The sequence below is a fragment of the Engystomops pustulosus genome, chromosome 3, assembly GCF_040894005.1.
Source record: "Engystomops pustulosus chromosome 3, aEngPut4.maternal, whole genome shotgun sequence".
In the NCBI taxonomy this organism is placed as follows: domain Eukaryota; kingdom Metazoa; phylum Chordata; class Amphibia; order Anura; family Leptodactylidae; genus Engystomops; species Engystomops pustulosus.
In genome coordinates, this window is record NC_092413.1 from 201,123,786 (window position 1) to 201,147,373 (window position 23,588).

Genomic DNA, 23,588 nt, shown 5'->3' on the forward strand with positions numbered 1-23,588 from the left:
CCGAAATGATTCAGAATGCTGACAAAGGCATTTTTATATTTAGCATAGCGTAGGCTATTGGATCCTGTCATCTGCTAAAAATCACATCCCTGGTGACAGGTTCAGTACACAGCCCTTTTTCATTCTCATGTTCCCATTTTTTACTCCCCACATATATTTCCATATACAGAGCTGTATAAGGATTCGTTTCTGGATTCCTGGTATAATGGTATTTAATATTCCATGCAGTGAACCGGGAAGTTGGAAAAATAATTCCAAATGCGGTGAAATTGACAAAAAAACACATTGCACCATTTTCTTTAGGGCCTTGTCTTCACAGCTTTCACTATACATACCAAATGACACATCGCCTTTATTCTTTGGGTCAGTATGATCATGGAGATACCAAATTTTTACAGGTTTTATATGTTTTAGTAGATTTAAAACATTTAAATTTACACACAAAAACATCTTAATTTTGCCCTATTATGAGGCCAATACTTTTTCATAATTCACCGTACAGATCTGTGTTTGCTGGATGAGATGACTTTTCATTGCACCCATTTTGGGGACTTTACAACCTTTTTGATCATGATTTTTACATGTTGCATAATGTTCAGATATTTTTGGATGCATGAAAGCTAACATGTTTATATATGTTTTATATTTATTTTTATATCAGTTCTAAGAAAAATGGAGGAGATTTGAGCTTTTAGCTCATATGCACCCTCCGCTGTTACAGTAATTTATTGTCGCCCCCAGATGACATAATGGGGGGTGACAATCCAGCCCAAGAGGATGGCACCCACGTGTCTGTGGCATTTAAATTGAAAACACCTACAATTGGTGCCAGCTCCAAATGCAGGTGTTAGTGGTGGGTGTTTGCTGCAATATGCAGCAAACACCCAGTAGGTATTAAGAAGGCTGAGCCCGTGTTCCATCTTCATACAGTTGCTGTTGCAGAAATTTTTAAAAAGAAGTAGCAACCTGGTGGTTCCCTGTCAACCAAATACAGATCCCTATAAGATGGTTGAAGGGTGAAAACCAGGTTACTACCCATATGAGTAGTGTTAAGTCAAATGTGTTCAATAGAACTTTGAGAAATTTCTTCATACTATGTTATTTGTTATCTCAGCAGATACCAATGATTTACTCCATCATTTTGTATGCTCTCCTCCTCCAGTCCCACAAACCTGGCACCCCAATTCTGATTCCCTGTTCTATACATAGGATCAAGTTACTCCATGCTCACAACAATGACTTTTCTATGTAGGAAAAAAAGAACAGGATTCTCCCTGGCTGCAATGTTCTGACTTACCCGCTGTTTACTCGCTATACTCCCAATGACGTTTGTCATCAGTGGAACAGCGGGCAGATCTCGAAAATGTGCTGTAAACCTGTTTCTAAAATGCAACCAACTGTGACACTCGGAAAGTGGGAAATAGATTGTGTGCGCTGAGAACATTAAATGCAGTTTGATGCTCAGTTGGTGTTTGGAGATTTTTAATTCTCAAAAAGTACAGAAGCTTCTGCAAACAAATTCTCTGTGTTTTAGCACCGAATAGTGTCAAAAATGTCAAAAAATAAGCATTTTCTATGTATACAGCAAACACAACATACAGGCAGTCCCCGGGTTACATACAAGATAGGGTCTGTAGGTTTGTTCTTAAGTTGAATTTGTATGTAAGTCGGAACTGTATAGTTTATCATTGTAACCCCCAGACAAATTTTTTTTGGTCTCAGTGACAATTGGATTTTAAAAATGTTGAATTGTCATAAGAACCAGGATTAATAATAAAGCTTCATTACAGACGCCTGTGATAACTGTTACAGCTGTTTATTGTAGCCTAAGACTAAAGTACAATAAATTACCAACACTCAGAGGTTCGTTTGTAACTAGGGGTTGTATGTAAGTCAGGTGTTCTTAAGTTGGGGACCGCCTGTATATGTAACAAGATGATTCTATGTTGTGTACATTTTTACTACTTAATAATAATTCCTTTTATTTATATACTGCACACAGATTACGCAGCGCTGCACAGAATTTGCCAAATCAGTCCCTGTCCCTAATGGGGCTCACAATCTAATCACCCTTCCAGTATGTTTTGGAGGACACTGGAGGACCCTGAGGAAACGCACTCAAACACGGAGAGAACATACAAACTCTTTGGTTGGGACTTGAACACAGGACCCCAGTGCTGCAAGGATGTAGTGATAACCACTGAGCCACCAGATTTTGCTGGTATCATATACCTATGTAATATTTTGTTCATGAGATTGATGGTTGTAGGTAACAGAAGATTATAAAACAAGCATCTTGGGAAGTAGTCCAGGGTCCAAACCACCTAAATTCCCCTCCAAATATTATATTGAGAAGATCCTGCACCCATGAAATTCTCATAATCAGTTCCTGCTCTCAATACACATGTACACAAGAGCCCATTTCAGGACCTTTAAAGGTCCTCCAAAGGTCCTGAAACCGCTGATTGAAATCAGGCAGAAGGGACACATCCCCATTCCCCAAGATGCTGTTTCTAGAAACAGATATAGGAAGTGATTCCAGACTTGTAGGGGCTATAATATTCATACAGCCCAGGGCCCATGGTAGTCTTAACCACTAATTAAAGGAAATCTACCATCAATATCCATCATGATATACCAGGGACACTTACTCATAGATCCAGGCATCATGACTGTGGTAATTTTCTTATACTTGTTATCCATGGCCTAATTTCCTCTAAAATCAACTTTTAGAATTATGCTAATGATCCTGAAAGGCTCTGGTGAAGGTGACCAGAGCCTCTTCATGTGTGTCACTTCGTTGTTACACTGTACAGGAGCATTTTCCACTCCCACCGCATGCAGTAAGGGGTAGGTGTCATTGTTTTTACAAAAATATGCTTAAAAAATTATGCAAATGAATCTGAAGGGCTCTGGGCTACATAGCTGTTTATAGAAACCCTAATTCCTAAAGCCTTTTTTGTAAAAACTAGGGCATAAGAAGCTAAAAGAAGAGCAGATCCTGCCAGGGGGGGGGGGGTACACACCAGTATGTCAGTGTGCTGGGTTTACAATCCTTCATCCTGGTGGTAAATTTCCTTCAAGCAGAGAACACAGTTACTCACTGAAAAGAAATCTCTGCTACATCTCTGTATCTCTCATTGTTATCCATGCCGCTAGGTTCTGGTAAGTACTTGCTTCTATAAATAGGGTTTTCATACATTAAGAGTGAAATGGTTAGAATTGTATATAAGTAAAATGTCAGTAACCTTGACTTACAGATGATGAAACCTTTAGAAGGAGAATGTGAAAATTTACATATATATAAGGAATCAATAGCAAGTGGCAAGACCCTATTACTGGTGACCGTGGAGGGTGGGACTGGTTCTTCATCTACTCGCTCTGGAGTAAATGAGGCGTAAAAATGGGCAGGGAGTGGAGGGGAAGAAGAAGGTGGATAGTGAATGATCCTACAAGACATTACTTATACTCTCCAGTGAAAATGTAGAAACTGGAAATTCTTTAAAAACAATATATTTTTTAATATGAACTTGTTAGACTGCAAAGCACAGCACACAGCACTACCCTTCCCAATCACAATGGCAGACACAGGGACCCAAACCCATCATCAAGAGCAGCACGGTGGCTTAGTGGTTAGCATTACAGCCTTGAAGCGCTGGGGACCTGTGTTCAAGTCCCAGGGTCAACATCTGCAAAGAGTGTGCATGTTCTCTCCGTATTTGCATAGGTTTCCTCCGGGTCCTCCGGTTTCCTCCTGCACTCCAAAACATACTGGTAGGTGATTAGATTGTGAGCCCCATTGGGGACAGGGACTGATTTGGTAAGCTCTGTACAACGCTGCGGAATCTGTTTGCGCTATATAAATATAAGAATTATTATTAATTATCCCCAGAAGTTGTAGCCCTTGGTTCCTACAGATCTGGCCGTCAGCTAAATCGGATTGCAGAGACAGAGGGATTGTGCATTCCTCACCCTTAACCCCCACAATGAGGTCTGGTCTTTCCCGTAGTAAAATCCCAGGTCATTGGGCCGTATTCACAGCTTACACTGCCCTAGACCCCAATTAAAGGCTCATTTACCCTTGACAAATATTCTTATAATTCACTTATTTCTCAGAAATCCTGGTAATATTTAGTCAGTTTTAGCAAAGGTCAGTAACTTTATGATATTTATCCATTATGATGTCAGTATAATACTGCCCTAAAGCACCACAGTGGCCAAGAATTATTAAAGACTCGGTGCTTCTTTGGATGTGCACATGTATTTACGAAGCCTCTGCGCCAGTTTTGTGTAGCGGCTGTACTGTGTCCGCTGTTACAGAATACTATGCACCTAAAGGTCTGGATTTTCGACTTGTGCCACATTTATGTCGGAAGTCCAATCATAATTGTGGTGTGGTGCACCAGTAAAATATGGTTTTAAGTTAAAGTGCTAGCGGTACGTGAAGGGTGTGGCAGAATATTTCGGACCATGCACCAGTCGTAAGTGCACGTAGTCCAGTTTGCCTCACTAATGATAAATCTGGGACAATGGGGCACATTTACTAAGAACAATGCAGTGTGTACTATGTGCAGTTGCCTTTGTATAGTGCAGGGGGCGCCAGATTCAGGATTTCTGGTGCCCGTTCTTCATGAATCTGGCACCCCCCTGCATTGCCCTGACAGTGTGCACCACTTTTTCTTGGTGCACCTTTAACATGGGCCGTGCGTCACTCTTCTATCGAATTTTGCATGATAAATCTGGCGCACGGTCCGACTCAGCATCGGAACGCCCCCCCCCTAATTTGTGTTGCATGATACCAAGTGCAGCCGAGCCACAAAAGGGTCACGTGTGACACAGATGTGGTGCAGTCACTTCTTAAATACCTGTGCAAGCAGTTTGCACTAGAATGAATATGCAAAGTTCGATAGAAAAATTGTGCACGCCCCTTAGTAAATGTGCCCCACTGTGTATGGATACCTCCACCATACTAATAGTGATATTCATCCATTGTGATGCTATGAATAACAATCCTGAACTCTATGACCTCCTGTAACCCTATAATACCTATAGACTATGACCCCCCCCTGCCATATTCTGATATCATGTCACCCCTTGTACTCAAACTTCTATAGACCACAACTTCTCTATCGCCCCCCACTCTTATGTGCTATGACCCTTCACAGTGTCCCACTCCTATTTATGTCAAACCCACACAAAATCTTATACCTGGAGACTCCCTTTCCCAAACTGGACGCCCCGGACACAAGATTGTTGGGAACCTGCTCCCTTGTCTCTGTTGCTGTCCAGTCCTTGCTGCCATTGTTCATATCATGAACAAAAGGGAAAGTACAGAAAAGCGCCGGATACTATTTGCTGGAAGCACAACATGCCGGACATTAGGTAATAGGAATGTAAAATCCATTGCGCTGTGTCAGTCTGGAGTAATAGTCAGGAACCATGTGCAGAGCTGAGAGCAGACCTCAGGGAGCAGTGATATTAATTTACTGCTACATACAGTTCATATGTAACATTATTATTCCTAATACACTAAAAAAAACTATGAAATCATCAGGAACCATGTTATAGAGCTGTGATATAGACTGTCTGCGGGTAAAATTGCTTTTCCTGCTCTATAACGCTCTATAACATACTGCCTGCAGATAGGATACCATATACAAACTACTCAGCTCCTCCTGCTCTATACCATGCTGCCTGCAGATAGGACACTATGTTCGATCTGCTCAGCTCCTCCTGCTCTATAACATGCTGCCTGCAATAGGACACTTTGTAAAATCTGCTCATCTCCTCCTGCTCTATAACATGCTGCCTACAGATAGGACACTATTTTCAATCTGCTCAGCTCCTCCTGCTCTATAACATGCTGCCTGCAGATAGGACACTATGTTCGATCTGCTCAGCTCCTCCTGCTCTATAACATGCTACCTGCAGATAGGACACTTTGTAAAATCTGCTCATCCCCTCCTTTTCTATATCATTCTGCCAGCAGATAGGACACTATGTACAATCTGCCCAGTTGCTCCATAACATGCTGCCTGCAGAAAGGATACCATATACAAGCTAATCAGCTTTTCCTCTGCTCTATAACATGCTGCCTGCAGATAGGACACTATGTACAATCTGCTCAGCTCTTCCTGCTCTATAACATGCTGCCTGCATATAGGACACAATGGGGGTCATTTACTAAGGCCACGATTCGCGTTTTACCGACGTGTTACCCGAATATTTCCGATTTGCGCCGATTGTACCTGAATTGCCCCGGGATTTTGGCGCACGCGATCGGATTGTGGCGCATCGGCATGCGCACGACGGAAATCGGGGGCGTGGCCGAATGAAAACCCAACGTATTTAAGAACGGAAAATGTGTCGCTCGGGACGCGCTTACCTTCACTCAGCCCGAGCCGGTGAACTCCAGCGCGTTCAGATGCTTTTCAGCGCAGCAGCGCCACCTGGTGGACGTCGGAGGAACTACCTTATTAAATCCCGGCCGGACCCGAATCCAGCGCAGAGAACGCGCCGCTGGATTGCGAATGGACCGGGTAAGTAAATCTGCCCCTATGTATAATCTGCTCAGCTCCTCCTGCTCTATAACATGCTGCCTGTAGATAGGACACTATGTACAATCTGCTCATCTCTTCCTGTTCTATTGTAAACTATGTACAATCTCCATAGTTTCTAAAAATTACAAAGCTTTAATATGCAATTTTCTAAGCCAGAATTTGGGTGCAGGGTTGAATATCTTTCTCGCAGTGTCGGTGAGGCCAATGTGTCATCTTCCCAAAGTGGGTGCTCTGCTCACAGAGGTTCGGCTTTCATAGAGTATATTGGGTAAAAAATGTGTTCCTAAAAAATTATGGGGCAGATTTACTTACCCGGTCCAACGGCGCATTCTCTGCGGTGGATTCGGGTCTTCCGGCGATTCACTAAGACAGTTCCTCCGACGTCCACCAGGTGTCGCTGCTGCGCTGAAGTTCCCCGGAATGCACTGAACTTCACAAAGCCAGGCTGAGTGAAGGTAAGTGCGTATCCAGCGACACTTTTTTTAAAAAAATGTGACGGTTTTTCCGAATCCATCGGGTTTTCGTTCGGCCACGACCCCCCATTTCCGTCCCGTGCATGCCAGCACCGATGCGCCTCAATCCGATCGCGTGCGCCAAAATCCCGGGGCAATTGGGGGAAAATCGGCGCAAATCAGAAATATTCGGGTAACACGTCAGGAAAATGCGAACCGGGGCCCTTAGTAAATGACCCCCTATGTCTGTTTGTAGAGATTTCACAAAATTGTTATATATCACATACAGCTGATGGATAAAAATAAATTATTTCGCTATTTTAGGCACAATGGGAACATTTATCAGAGCCTCTAGGCCAGTTTTCCAGTGGGCATGTGAAGAGGTGGGCACGACAAGCGGCCAGAGCCTCCTGATGTATGTGGGGGTGCCGGAGGGGCGGGGTTTCGGCATATGATAAATCTCCCCAATGTATACTAGAAGGTTGTATACCATTCCATGTATATGTTCCATAGTATGTAATATTCCAGGGCACGGTCCTCTGTTACAGCTCTGCGCCTCCATTGTTACTCTAGATGTATTGCTTATAGTTGCTTTGGGGCTGAAGGGTGTTTAAGAGCCATCGATAAAGTACTTTATATTTATAGTTCACAACATGGGGTGTCAGCGATAATTTACAATGGCAAGTATCAAGTGTCAGAGGAGCCGCATTAATAAGAACAGTGGCTTTCCGGATGATCATTATTCAGGAAGTCTCTAAATTGATCAACAAATCACGTTGGACGTGATTGTTAATAAGACGTACGGCCAATCCATTCATTTTTACAGCCGGAAAAAAAAAACCTGAAACGATAGAAGGGATTTTAAGAAACATTGTATAAAATGGTGAGTATTAGGTTCCAAATACTGAACATAACTGGTCGTACAGATGATATGATGTCATCATTTTCTTATGTTGCACAGTAAAACATGGATCTTTATAGCTGGAGAGAGATGGATAGATGGACAGAGAGAGATGGATAGATGGATGGAGAGAAATGGATAGATGGATGGAGAGAGATGGATAGATGGATGTAGAGAAATGGATGGATGGATAAAGAGAGATGGATAGATGGATGGAGAGAGATGGATAGATGGATGGAGAGAGATGGATAGATGGATGGAGGGAGTTGGATAGATGGATGGAGAGAGATGGATAGATGGATGGAGAGGGAGGGATGGATGGATAGATAGATGGAGAGAGAGATGGATAGATGGATGGACAGAATTGGATAGATGTATGGAGAGAGAGATGGATAGATGGATGGAGAGAGATGGATAGATGGATGGAGAGAGATGGATAGATGGATGGAGAGAGTTGGATAGATGGATGGAGAGAGATGGATAGATGGATGGAGAGAGATGGATAGATGGATGGAGAGGGAGGGATGGATGGATAGATAGATAGATGGAGAGAGAGATGGATAGATGGATGGACAGAATTGGATAGATGTATGGAGAGAGAGATGGATATATGGATGGAGAGAGATAGATGGATCGAGAGAGATGGATAGATGTATGGAGAGAGAGAGAGATGGATAGATGTATGGAGAGAGAGATGCATAGATAGATGGACAGAGTTGGATAGATGGATGGAGAGAGAGAGAGATGGATAAATGGATGGAGAGAGATGGATAGATGGATGGAGAGAGATGGAGAGATGGATGGAGAGAGATGGATAGATGAATAGAGAGAGACGGATAGACGGATGGGGGAGTTGGATAGACGGATGGGGAGAGTTGGATAGACGGATGGAGAGAGATGGAGAGATGGATGGAGAGAGATGGATAGATGAATAGAGAGAGACGGATAGACGGATGGGGGAGTTGGATAGACGGATGGGGAGAGTTGGATAGACGGATGGAGAGAGATGGATAGAGGGATGGAGAGAGATGGATAGAGGGATGGAGAGAGATGGATAGACGGATGGAGAGAGATGGATAGACGGATGGAGAGAAATGGAGACATGGGTGGAGAGAGATGGAGAGATGGGTGGAGAGAGATGGAGACAGATGGATAGATGGATGGAGAGAGATGGAGAGATGGAGAGGGATGAATAGATGGATTGGAGAGAGATGGATAGATGGATGGAAAGAGAGATGGATAGATGGATGGAGAGAGATGCATACATGGAGAGAGATGGATAGATGGATGGAGATGGAGGGATGGATATATAGATGGAGAGAGAGATGGATAGATGGATGGACAGAGTTGGATAGATGGATGGAGAGAGATGGATAGATGGATGAAGAGAGAGTGATGGATAGATGGATGGAGAGAGATGGATAGATGGATGGAGAAAGAAGGAAATATGGATGGAGAGAGATGGATAGATGGATAGAGAGAGATGGATAGATGGATGGACAGAATTGGATAGATGTATGGAAAGAGAGATGGATAGATGGATGGAGAGAAATAGATGGATCGAGAGAGATGGATAGATGTATGGAGAGAGATAGATGGATAGATGTATGGAGAGAGAGATGGATAGAGGGATGGAGAGAGATGGATAGACGGATGGAGAGAGATGGATAGACGTATGGAGAGAGATGGATAGACGGATGGAGAGAGATGGAAAGATGGGTGGAGAGAAATGGATAGATGGGTGGAGAGAGATGGCGAGAGATGGATAGAGGGATGGAGAGAGATGGAGAGTTTAACCAGGATAGTCCAAGCCATGACTGCAATGTCATTTTAACATGCAGAACCTTTACGTGTACCCTCCTTACCTACTTAATGATCCTTCTTCTTGGTCCAACTCTAGCTACTTCATATGATGGGAAAAAAAAGTCATGCAGGATGAATATACTGGTCCATCTTTTCCAGTGTTAAAGGGATTGTCCTGGATTATGAATTTATTGTTCATCACCAGGAGGTTCCATAACAAGATATAAACATACATGGTTCTGGTCCAACACACTACCTACTGTCATCAATGGTCTTTGCTGGTCCATAGAGCCTGCATCAAGTCATTTTGGCAATATGTCACCACTGAAGCCTATCGCTGGCATGAGGCCACATACACATTGTGGATTTTTTCTGCGTGTGTCACATGCAAATTTTTTTAGTAGCAAATTTTGATGTCGATTTGGTCGCGGAATTTAATGGCAAATATTGACAGCATGTGCCTTTAAAGACATGTATTCAACTTTGCCATCGAAGAAACCTGAGCGGTTTGCATTCATGACGCAACTATATAGAATCCTATTATATAATTAATTAATTTTAATTACATTTTACAAAATATTGTAGCGAAAAAAAAGTGAATAAAATTAACCAAGACTCCCTATTCCTTCCTCCGCAGCTTCATTGCTGTTGCTCCATGGATTGTGTCCTGTTGCTTTATATCCCATACACACAAGTTCATGGATAAGCGTCCATCAGGCTCAGCAGACATGAGATTGTTGAGGTCAGTGCAGTCGTAAATGTGGAACAAAACCAAATTACCTCTAAAGGGCAAATATGTTTCCTTACAAGGTCAAGTTATTTTATCTACTACATATTTTTCCCACCCAGATTAAGTCAAACAAAAAAAGGAAAAATATATTTTACACCAGTTGAAAATTCCCTGTTGGTCACACACAGGTACATGACAGTCAGCTCTGCTTCATCCCTGATACATCCATTTACTCAAACACAGCTCTGCTACATCCATTTACTCACACACCTCTGGCTACATTCATTCACTCAGGTCTGCTGTATACTGTCACTCACATGAACATACTCAACACTGTTACATCCATTCACTCACCCACCTCAAAAAAAAATTTTTTTGCCCCAGTGACAATTGGAGTTTCAAAATCTTTTGCTGTAATGGGACAAAGGATTTTCAATAAAACTTGATTACAGACACCTTACAGCTGATCATTGCAGTCTGGGACTAAAGTAAAGCATCCATAGAGCTTCACCAGAGGTCACATAGGGCAGAGGGGTCTTTCTGTAAGTTGGTGTCCTTAAGTAGGTGACTGCCTGTACACTCACTCAGATGAACATACTCAACACTAATACATCCATTCACTCACTCACACATAAACACACACAAACACACACACAAACACACACACACACAGTCCTACTACATCCATTTACGCACCCACAGCTCTTTTACACCCATTCACTCACATGCAGCTATGTGACAACCATTCACTCACAAACCTCTTGCTACATTCATTCATTGACTCACTCCTGCTACATACAGTCACTCACATGAACACACTTAAAGGAAATATACTGCTCTGGTAGACAAGGTGAAAACCAAAATTCACCTACTTGTGGTGCTGATGTCCTGGAACCCAGGACATATCTTGAATAATCCTGAAATACTTTTATTCCCCAAAAAATAGACTTTATAAAATATGCAAATTAGCACTGGTTGCTGGACTTCACACAGGCGGAACCGCCACTCTTTCAGCTGCTAATTATGCATGCCTACTGCGTTCTGACATAACCACCCACTCCTATCCCCCTGCCTCTGAGCGGGTGACGTCACCCGGCTCTTGCGAGGTCTTGTGAGTGCTAGCACTCGTCTGCTACACATCCATTCACAAAAACACTGCTCTACTTCATACCCAGTACCAGCCACAACTTCTTCTCTGGTTTCTCTTGCCCTATCCCGTGGCAGCATGAAAGGGTTTAAAGGGTTTTTCCTAGGAAACAAGCTGATGGAGATTGCCAAGCGCCATTACTGAAACCCTCACCAATCAGCGAGTTGGATAGGGCCTAACTTACTGATTGGTGGGGGTCTCAGTAATAGCACTCGGCAATAGCTGCCAGCTCCATAGAGATGAATGGATAAGAACGGACATGCACGGCCATCTGCTCCGCTTATCTCTGGAAACGACGAGAGGTCTGACGGAGACACCCTGTTTTTGTGATATGTGGGGGTCTCATCACTGAGACCTCCATTGATCAGTAAGTTAACCCCTATCCTGTGGATGGGGCCTAATTTGTTTCTCTGGAAAATCCCTTTAAGGACCTTCCAGGGATGCAGGAAGCATGTAATCAGTCACATCACATCGCTTCTGACATCACTCTAGGTCCTGCATTAATTCTCAGGACAAGCAAGGAGAGGGAGGTGCAGAGGTTCTGCTCTCCCACACAGCGTATGAAGCATTGGGGCACATTTACTTACCCGTCCCAGTTATGTCCACCAATCCGGAATGTCCAACGAGCATTCGGAGCTGCCGCGATTCACTTAGAGCGTGAGCCCGATTTCTTGAATTTTTCACTTCCCCGCTCAGGTCCGCCGGAGTTCACCATCTTCTTCCTGGTGCATGTGAGTGCATGTCTTGCAACACATTCTGAATTTTAAATTGCGTGATTTTTCCGAATCAGTCGGGTTGTCCGACAGCCACGGCTCACGATTTGTTGTATGCAAGCCGGCGCCGATGCGCCACAATCCGATCGCGAACGAGACACAATCCCTTGTGTGATTCAGCAGAAATCAGAAATAGTCAGGAAACTCGACAGAATCGCGGTCCGCAGACCCTTAGTAAATGTTCTCCATTGTGTCAGCGCTGTATCCGATCTCCAGGACAGCATTCAGCAGGGTCTACAGTGCTGAATCCTTCGGACCTTCACACTATAAGTTGCCGGAAGCTTTTGCAAGATTCTTTCATTTTAAAAAGTGCATCTTACAATCTGAGAAATTATTACTTTATCAAATATTTTGCTACATTTCTATATGAAATCCCCAATATCCCTTTCACCATTAACCACGCCCCCATTCTCCCGACTCGTGAATACTTTTTTCCCGTGTATTTCACCGCAGTTGTATTCAACTTGCTGTCAGCAAACCTATCAACCTTAATATTAGCAAGGTGTCGCGTGTGTGAGCTTTTGTTTATGACTTTGATTCATCGTAAATTTTCAGATTCTCCGGATGTTTCCGAGCCCATAATTTTTGCTGATAGAGGAAAGGATAATTTATTTTTCTGTCTGCATTCTCCGTCCCCACGGACAGCTTCATCTCAACATTTCAAGAGCAGCCTCGCTGAGCTACATCCTGAGATGTTTTTCATTACTTTTCCTTAGCATTAAATTGCACATTGTGTCACATGCTGTATGTGCGCCTGCTGGGAGCGGTCAGTGTCTGCATTCCCGAGAAAATGTCTTTTACTTCCAGGCCACTTAGCAGCCAGTGCCTAGCACTTTCTTAATATTTTAAGGAATACATCTACCGTAAAATATTTCTTAGGTTTACAGTCGAATGTGAGAAAATCGTTGTTGTAGTTTTTATTTATAAGGAAGGGCAGTGTAGATATGTTGCCCAAAAATGGGGGACCATTAGAGTCCATTGTGTTGTACCATTATTATGTACAGCCTTATGTGGACCCCTCAGCAGCTCTGGGACACGGCACTTGCCCAGGTATGCCCAGTAGTGGCACCGGCTGAGATGTGAATGAAGTATTAATTTAAAGGAAATCTACCACTTGAAGTGGCAGGTGTAAGAAGGAAATACCGAGCACCAGCTCAGGGTGAGCTCGCGCCGAGGTTATTTTTGTTAGTGTTTTAAACCGCTGTATCGCGGTTTAAAACACTTTTTAAACTTTATAGCGGAAGCTGCTTCGGCTCACCATGCGCGGCTACATAGTAAGTGAAGGAGAGCCGCGTACACGGACAAAAATAAGTGGCAGGTTTCCTTTAATGGTGTTTTTCTGAAATTTGTACACAAATATTAAATATCAGATGCTTCCCGCTCCAGCAGCAGATTTCCACTTTCTGAGGCTGAACCCAGATATTGACACATTCATTATGTTCACAATACATGTGATGTCATCAGTTCTGTCCAATGGGACTAAAAACTCGAGAGACCAGAGCCAATCGAAGAATCACTGGTCACTAATTTATTGCAAAGTCATCTTGTAGCCCCAAATTAAATTGGTCTTAGCAACAGACTGCAGTAAGGTCAGTATTATATTACACTGTGGTACAAACTACAATAAAAAAATAAAAAATATGGCGGGGGGGTTTAAAAGACACTAAACTACTCATCAACTCCAGTTTGCCCTTCTCGTGCAGCTCTAGCTGTCACTCCGGAGTTCTAGATGAGCAGACCTAAACTCTGAGTTCGGATTCGGTTCCATCCTGTGCTACCCGGATATATTGCCGAAATGGTGGCCGAATAACCAATCCAGCAAATTGACGCCCCTAGTCAAATAGCTATAGCTATGGGAACACCTCTGGCCAATCATAGTCATGGCTAGTTGGCTAGGGTGGGCAATTTTCAGGATTGGTTGGATTGAATTGCCAATCTGGCAATATTGCTGAATCGTGGGGAACGCAACTCAAACCCTGGATCAGAACTTAGAGTTCAGGTTCGATCATCTCTACTACTTTGGTACCAACCACTGGCGTGTTCCTACTACAACTGGGGTTCAGGCTGCAGCAGGCACGCAACAGAGGTTGAGAGCGCACCAGCGGACTCGGTAAATAAAGGCCAGCAGTGATGGGAGCACAAGAGAAGGTTACTATAATTAGTTTATTGTTTTGTTAAGATCCCTCCCAGCCATATACCATTTTGTTTTATTCCCAAACAACCCCTTTATTTAACCCATTTTAGGAAATTAACTAAAACTAGATGTTAGCTGGTCTCCAAAAGATTTTTGGAAGTTCTCTAAAATGACAGGTCTTGTAGTTTGCTCGTGGTATGAAAGATAGGCACAGAGGTCATAGGAAGGATGACCAATAAACCAGCAACAAGGTCATGGGGGCCAAAGAATTTTTGATGGGTATGGGACTGGTCAACCTGCCAGCCTAAGTTCTAGAGGGAAACCATGTAAGATACTACAGGATATCTTCAGAGGTCCCATGCCTGGAGTTGTTGGGGCAGTAAGTAAATGGGAGGTCTACATAATATTAAAGGGTAAGTCATGACTCACAGAATATAAAAGGGGTTGTCCTGTAGTAAATTTTTTTCTATATATGACAAGGGGGCTGCAAAAATAATAAGCCACTTCTACTCACCTCTTTCCACGCTCGGGTTAAGATGCTGCACCGCCCATCACTGCCGCTCATTGTTTGTATACTACCTTCTACAGCTGAGACCTGGTCCAACAGAAACCTGTCAGTAACTGACAGCACCGCGTGTGAAGTGTGGAGAGAGTGTGGAGGAGGTGAGTACAAGGGCTTATTGAGATCGGCGTTTCTTTTACATCAGTATGCTATCCATTTTTTCACAGATAGCACACTGACCCATTGAATTCTATAGGTGTGTTCACATGTCTGTTTTTTTCAAGTTTTTTTTTTCACAGTGTTGCAGACTGTATGAAAAATATTGCAGCATGCACAATATTTTTTTTAACATGCGGACCACGACCTCCATAGAAGTCAATGGTCCGCAAATTAAATGGACAAATGGACACAAAAAAGATCCAATTTGTTTCTGTTTTGCTTCTGTTTTTTTGTCGGCATCCATTTTTTTCTTTTACGGCCCATTGGGGCACATTTGCTAAGGTCCTTGCCCCAGTTTTCTGTCAAACTTTGCACCTTCTTTTTGTGCTCTGGTATTTAAAAAGGGGTCAAGACACATATTTGTCGCACACGTCCCTTTTTACGGCGCATTAGCACTATTCTTCATCAGACACAAATTAGGTGGCGTTTTGGTGCTCAGTTGGTCCGTGCACCACATTTAACATGCAAAATCCGACAGAATTACATTGCAGGACCAATGTTAAAGGTGCACCAAAAAAAAAAGTGGTGCACTCTGTCGGAGCAGTGCAGGGAGCGCCAGATCCATGAGGCAAACTGCACATAGTACACACTGCACTGTTGTTAGTAAATGTTTCCCATTGGGGCAGATTTACTTACCCGATCCATTCGCCAACCAGCGGCGCGTTCTCTGCGGTGGATTCGGGTTCTGCTGGGTTTCACTAAGGCAGTTCCTCCGACATCCACCAGGTGTGGATGCCGGACCGAGTGCAGGTAAGCACGTGTCCAGCGACACTTTTTTTTTTTAAATGCGGCGGTTTTTCCGAATCCGTTGGGTTTTCATCCGGCCACGCCCCCCGATTTCCGTCGCGTGCATGCCGATGCGCCACAATCCGATTGCGTGCACCAAAATCCTTGGGCAATTCAGGAAAAATTGGCGCAAAACGGAAATATTCGGATAACATGTCGGGAAAACGCGAATTGGGCCCTTAGTAAATGACCCCCATTATGTTTCTGCTATTCCGTTTTTATTTTACGTCCGCAAAAGACTGAAGGTTTAGGGCCCGATGCACAGTTTGCAGCAGGAAATTGGTCCCCAATGATGCCTATGGCACCAGGTCACGGTGCGGTGAGCACCCGTCTCACCGCACAGAAAAATGTAGGACAGTTGTTAGCAGGAATAGTCAAACACTGGCCGTTATATGGGCAGAGTATTCTTAGGGTATTTTATGTCAAGCTGCTGCACTTTTGATCCATCTAATTTTTTTCTACATACACGTAGATGCTACACAAACATTGCTAACACTACTCAATATGACAAAAAACAGGTCATCAACCTTCTATCGATTTAAGGAAAGTGAATGCATAGTTAATTTATTTAACCCTGCATAATTAGGCAATTCATTACAAAGATAGAAAAGGGGGCTGTTAACAAGGGCAATGCATTCATTATACAGAGCAGGATGTGTACAGGGGACGTCTTCTGCTGTAGTCAGGAATAAAGAAAAGCTCCAAATAATAGTAGGAGGAACAGAGAGGAGGTATAAAACGTGTAGAAACTTATAAAACTTATATATATATATATATGGAATTCCCAATATGCAACAAATTCGTATTGTAGACTTCCTTAACCCCTTAAGGACGCAGAGTATTTTCGCTCATTTTTCACTGTTCGCCTTCAAAAATATATAAAACTTTTTCCTTTATTCTGTGTACAGAGCTGTGTCCGGGCTTATTTTCTGTGTAACAAATTTTACTTCTCACTGGCGTTACTTATTATTCCATGGCGTGTACTAGAAAGCTGGAAAAAAATTCTAAATGTGGTGAAATCATCCAAAAAAAAGCATTTGTCACTTTCTTGTGGGCGAACTTTTTACGACTTTTGTGCGCTCCAAATGATACGTCTGCTTTATTCTTTGGTTTGCATCGGTGGCTTCTCCGGCTGCATCGGAAGGGTTAATACCTGCGATCAGTGCTAGCGGTAGGTGTTCATGAAGGTGCAGCAAACACCACCACTGTCTCAAGAGGCAGGGCCGCATCTGCCATCTCGCCTCAGGCGGCAGAATGCGGGTCCCTGTAAAGGGCGGCGAAATTTGCCGCTCTAAAGTGGGCGATTCGGGCGTCCATTAACGCCCGAATCGCCCACAAGCTAAATAAATCGCGCCTGTCTCTTTAAGACACAGGCGCGATTTATATGCGGAGCGACGCAGCGCCTTTCCGTCAGCTGCGCGCTCCGTCCTAAGCAGTGACACAGGCGTCATGACGTCATGCACCTGTGTCACTGCGGAGCCGCGGCTCACAGGAAGACCGGAGTGAAGGCCGCGTGAAGACCGGAGCCGCGCCGAGGGAGCAGCTGCCTGCAGGTGAGTATGATTTTATTATTTTTCAAGTACTTTAATTAAATGTAGCTAATAATTAATACTGTGGGGGGGGGGGGGGCGCTATATAGGGCTAGAAAACGTTTAATACTGGGGGAGGGGGGGACGCTATAGATATCATATGGGGCCATAATTATTTTATACTAGGGGGGGGGGGATGCTATATGTATTATTTGGGGCCATAATTATTTTATACAAGGGGGGGGGGGTGCTATATGTATTATTTGGGGCCATAATTTTTTTATACTAGGGGGAGGGGATGCTATATTTTATTTGGGGATTTGGGGTTATAATTATTTTATACTGGGGGGATGCTATATGTATTATATGGGGCCATAATTATTTTATACTGGGGGGGATGCTATATATTATATATCACTAAGCTGGGGGCTGTATATGGGATATATGGGTATATGGGATACAGTATATTACTAAGCTGGGGGGCTCTATATGGGATACAGTATATTACTAAACTGGGGGGATGTATATGGGATACAGTATATTACTAAGCTGGGGGGCTGTATATGGGATACAGTATATTACTAAGCTGGAGGGCTGTATATGGGATACAGTATATTACTAAGCTGGGGGGCTGTATATGGGATACAGTATATTACTAAGCTGGGGGGATGTATATGGGATACAGTATATTACTAAGCTGGGGGATGTATATGGGATACAGTATATTACTAAGCTGGGGGGGCTGTATATGGGGTACAGTATATTACTAAGCTGGGGGGATGTATATGGGATACAGTATATTACTAAGCTGGGGGGCTGTATATGGGATACAGTATATTACTAAGCTGGGGGGCTGTATATGGGATACAGTATATTACTAAGCTGGGGGGGATGTATATGGGATACAGTATATTACTAAGCTGGGGGATGTATATGGGATACAGTATATTACTAAGCTGGGGGGCTGTATATGGGGTACAGTATATTACTAAGCTGGGGGGATGTATATGAGATACATATATTACTAAGCTGGGGGGCTGTATATGGGGTACAGTATATTACTAAGCTGGGGGGATGTATATGAGATACATATATTACTAAGCTGGGGGGCTGTATATGGGATACAGTATATTACTAAGCTGGAGGGATGTATATGGGGTACAGTATATTACTAAGCTGGGGGGATGTATATGGGATACAGTATATTACTAAGCTGGGGGGCTGTATATGGGATACAGTATATTACTAAGCTGGGGGGCTGTATATGGGATACATATATTACTAAGCTGGGGGGCTGTATATGGGATACAGTATATTACTAAGCTGGGAGGCTGTATATGGGATACAGTATATTACTAAGCTGGGGGCTGTATATGGGATACAGTATATTACTAAGCTGGGAGGCTGTATATGGGATACAGTATATTACTAAGCTGGGGAGGCTGTATATGGGATACAGTATATTACTAAGCTGGAGGGCTGTATATGGGATACAGTATATTACTAAGCTGGGAGGCTGTATATGGGATACAGTATATTACTAAGCTGGGGGGCTGTATATGGGATACAGTATATTACTAAGCTGGGGGGATGTATATGGGATACAGTATATTACTAAGCTGGGGGGATGTATATGGGATACAGTATATTACTAAGCTGGGGGGCTGTATATGGGGTACAGTATATTACTAAGCTGGGGGGATGTATATGGGATACATATATTACTAAGCTGGGGGGCTGTATATGGGATACAGTATATTACTAAGCTGGAGGGATGTATATGGGGTACAGTATATTACTAAGCTGGGGGGATGTATATGGGATACAGTATATTACTAAGCTGGGGGGATGTATATGAGATACAGTATATTACTAAGCTGGGGGGCTGTATATGGGATACAGTATATTACTAAGCTGGGGGGCTGTATATGGGATACATATATTACTAAGCTGGGGGGCTGTATATGGGATACAGTATATTACTAAGCTGGGGGATGTATATGGGATACAGTATATTACTAAGCTGGAGGGATGTATATGGGGTACAGTATATTACTAAGCTGGGGGCTGTATATGGGATACAGTATATTACTAAGCTGGGGGGGATGTATATGGGATACAGTATATTACTAAGCTGGGGGGGATGTATATGGGATACAGTATATTGCTAAGCTGGGGGATGTATATGGGATACAGTATATTACTAAGCTGGGGGGCTGTATATGGGGTACAGTATATTACTAAGCTGGGGGGATGTATATGGGATACATATATTACTAAGCTGGGGGGCTGTATATGGGATACAGTATATTACTAAGCTGGAGGGATGTATATGGGGTACAGTATATTACTAAGCTGGGGGGATGTATATGGGATACAGTATATTACTAAGCTGGGGGGCTGTATATGGGATACAGTATATTACTAAGCTGGGGGGCTGTATATGGGATACATATATTACTAAGCTGGGGGGCTGTATATGGGATACAGTATATTACTAAGCTGGGGGATGTATATGGGATACAGTATATTACTAAGCTGGAGGGATGTATATGGGGTACAGTATATTACTAAGCTGGGGGGCTGTATATGGGATACAGTATATTACTAAGCTGGGGGATGTATATGGGATACATATATTACTAAGCTGGGGGATGTATATGGGATACAGTATATTACTAAGCTGGGGGGCTGTATATGGGATACAGTATATTACTAAGCTGGAGGGATGTATATGGGGTACAGTATATTACTAAGCTGGGGGGCTGTGTATGGGATACAGTATATTACTAAGCTGGGGGCTGTATATGGGATACAGTATATTACTAAGCTGGAGGGCTGTATATGGGATACAGTGTATTACTAAGCTGGGGGCTGTATATGGGATACAGTATATTACTAAGCTGGGGGGATGTATATGGGGTACAGTATATTACTAAGCTGGGGGGATGTATATGGGATACAGTATATTACTAAGCTGGGGGGCTGTATATGGGATACAGTATATTACTAAGCTGGGGGCTGTATATGGGATACAGTGTATTACTAAGCTGGGGGCTGTATATGGGATACAGTATATTACTAAGCTGGGGGGATGTATATGGGATACAGTATATTACTAAGCTGGGGGGCTGTATATGGGATACAGTATATTACTAAGCTGGGGGGCTGTATATGGGATACATATATTACTTAGCTGGGGGGCTGTATATGGGATACAGTATATTACTAAGCTGGGGGGGATGTATATGGGATACAGTATATTACTAAGCTGGAGGGATGTATATGGGGTACAGTATATTACTAAGCTGGGAGGCTGTATATGGGATACAGTATATTACTAAGCTGGGGGGATGTATATGGGATACAGTATATTACTAAGCTGGGGGCTGTATATGGGATACAGTATATTACTAAGCTGGGGGGATGTATATGGGATACAGTATATTACTAAGCTGGGGGGATGTATATGGGATACAGTATATTACTAAGCTGGGGGATGTATATGGGATACAGTATATTACTAAGCTGGGGGATGTATATGGGGTACAGTATATTACTAAGCTGGGGGGCTGTATATGGGATACAGTATATTACTAAGCTGGAGGGATGTATATGGGGTACAGTATATTACTAAGCTGGGGGGATGTATATGGGATACAGTATATTACTAAGCTGGGGGGCTGTATATGGGATACAGTATATTACTAAGCTGGGGGGCTGTATATGGGATACAGTATATTACTAAGCTGGGGGGGGCTGTATATGGGATACAGTATATTACTAAGCTGGGGGGGGGCTGTATATGGGATACAGTATATTACTAAGCTGGGGAGGCTGTATATGGGATACAGTATATTACTAAGCTGGGAGGGCTGTATATGGGATACAGTATATTACTAAGCTGGGGGGATGTATATGGGATACAGTATATCACTAAGCTGGGGGCTGTCTATGTGATACAGTATATTACTAAGCTGGGGGGATGTATATGGGATACAGTATATTACTAAGCTGGGAGGGGCTGTATATGGGGTACAGTATATTACTAAGCTGGAGGGATGTATATGGGATACAGTATATTACTAAGCTGGGGGGATGTATATGGGATACATATATTACTAAGCTGGGGGGCTGTATATGGGATACAGTATATTACTAAGCTGGGGGGCTGTATATGGGATACAGTATATTACTACGCTGGGGGCTGTATATGGGATACAGTGTATTACTAACCTGGAGGGATGTATATGGGGTACAGTATATTACTAAGCTGGGGGGATGTATATGGGATACAGTATATTACTAAGCTGGGGGGATGTATATGGGGTACAGTATATTACTAAGCTGGGGGGATGTATATGGGATACAGTATATTACTAAGCTGGGGGGATGTATATGGGATACAGTATATTACTAAGCTGAGGGATGTATATGGGATACAGTATATTACTAAGCTGGGGGGCTGTATATGGGGTACAGTATATTACTAAGCTGGGGGGCTGTATATGGGGTACAGTATATTACTAAGCTGGGGGGCTGTATATGGGGTACAGTATATTACTAAGCTGGGGGGCTGTATATGGGATACAGTATATTACTAAGCTGGGGGGGGGCTGTATATGGGATACAGTATATTACTAAGCTGGGGGATGTATATGGGATACAGTATATTACTAAGCTGGAGGGCTGTATATGGGGTACAGTATATTACTAAGCTGGGGGGATGTATATGGGATACAGTATATTACTAAGCTGGGGGGCTGTGTATGGGATACAGTATATTACTAAGCTGGGGGGCTGTATATGGGATACAGTATATTACTAAGCTGGGGGGCTGTATATGGGATACAGTATATTACTAAGCTGGAGGGCTGTATATGGGGTACAGTATATTACTAAGCTGGGGGACTGTATATGGGATACAGTATATTACTAAGCTGGGGGCTGTATATGGGATACAGTATATTACTAAGCTGGGGGCTGTATATGGGGTACAGTATATTACTAAGCTGGGAGGGGGCTGTATATGGGATACATATATTACTAAGCTGGGAGGGGGCTGTATATGGGATACATATATTACTAAGCTGGGGGATGTATATGGGATACAGTATATTACTAAGCTGGGGGATGTATTTGGGATACAGTATATTACTAAGCTGGGGGGGGGGCTGTATATGGGATACAGTATATTACTAAGCTGGGGGGCTGTATATGGGATACAGTATATTACTAAGCTGGGGGGCTGTATATGGGAAATAGTATATTACTAAGCTGGGGGCTGTATATGGGATACAGTATATTACAAAGCTGGGGGCTGTATATGGGATACAGTATATTACTAAGCTGGGGGGGGGTGTATATGGGATACAGTATATTACTAATCTGGGGGGATGTATATGGGATACAGTATATTACTAAGCTGGGGGGCTGTATATGGGATACAGTATATTACTAAGCTGGGGGATGTATATGGGATACAGTATATTACTAAGCTGGGGGCTGTATATGGGATACAGTATATTACTAAGCTGGGGGGGATGTATATGGGATACAGTATATTACTAAGCTGGGGGGATGTATATGGGATACAGTATATTACTAAGCTGGGGGGCTGTATATGGGATACAGTATATTACTAAGCTGGGGGGCTGTATATGGGATACAGTATATTACTAAGCTGGGGGGCTGTATATGGGGTACAGTATATTACTAAGCTGGGGGGCTGTATATGGGATACAGTATATTACTAAGCTGGGGGGCTGTATATGGGGTACAGTTTATTACTAAGCTGGGGGATGTATATGGGGTACAGTATATTACTAAGCTGGGGGGATGTATATGGGATACAGTATATTACTAAGCTGGGGGGCTGTATATGGGATACAGTATATTACTAAGCTGGGGGATGTATATGGGGTACAGTATATTACTAAGCTGGGGGGCTGTATATGGAGTACAGTATATTACTAAGCTGGGGGATGTATATGGGATACAGTATATTACTAAGCTGGGGGGCTGTATATGGGATACAGTATATTACTAAGCT

The 23,588-nt window shown here is 43.1% G+C and overlaps 1 long non-coding RNA gene across 1 annotated transcript in view; it reads left to right on the top strand.

The window, feature by feature from the left end:
- LOC140120699 (uncharacterized) overlaps positions 1-23,588 on the top strand; it is a 54,849-nt gene that overhangs the window by 13,305 nt on the left and 17,956 nt on the right. The window contains exon 2 of the long non-coding RNA XR_011853955.1: positions 10,354-10,458. This is a non-coding gene — a long non-coding RNA (uncharacterized lncRNA). The remainder of the gene's footprint in view (positions 1-10,353; positions 10,459-23,588) is intronic.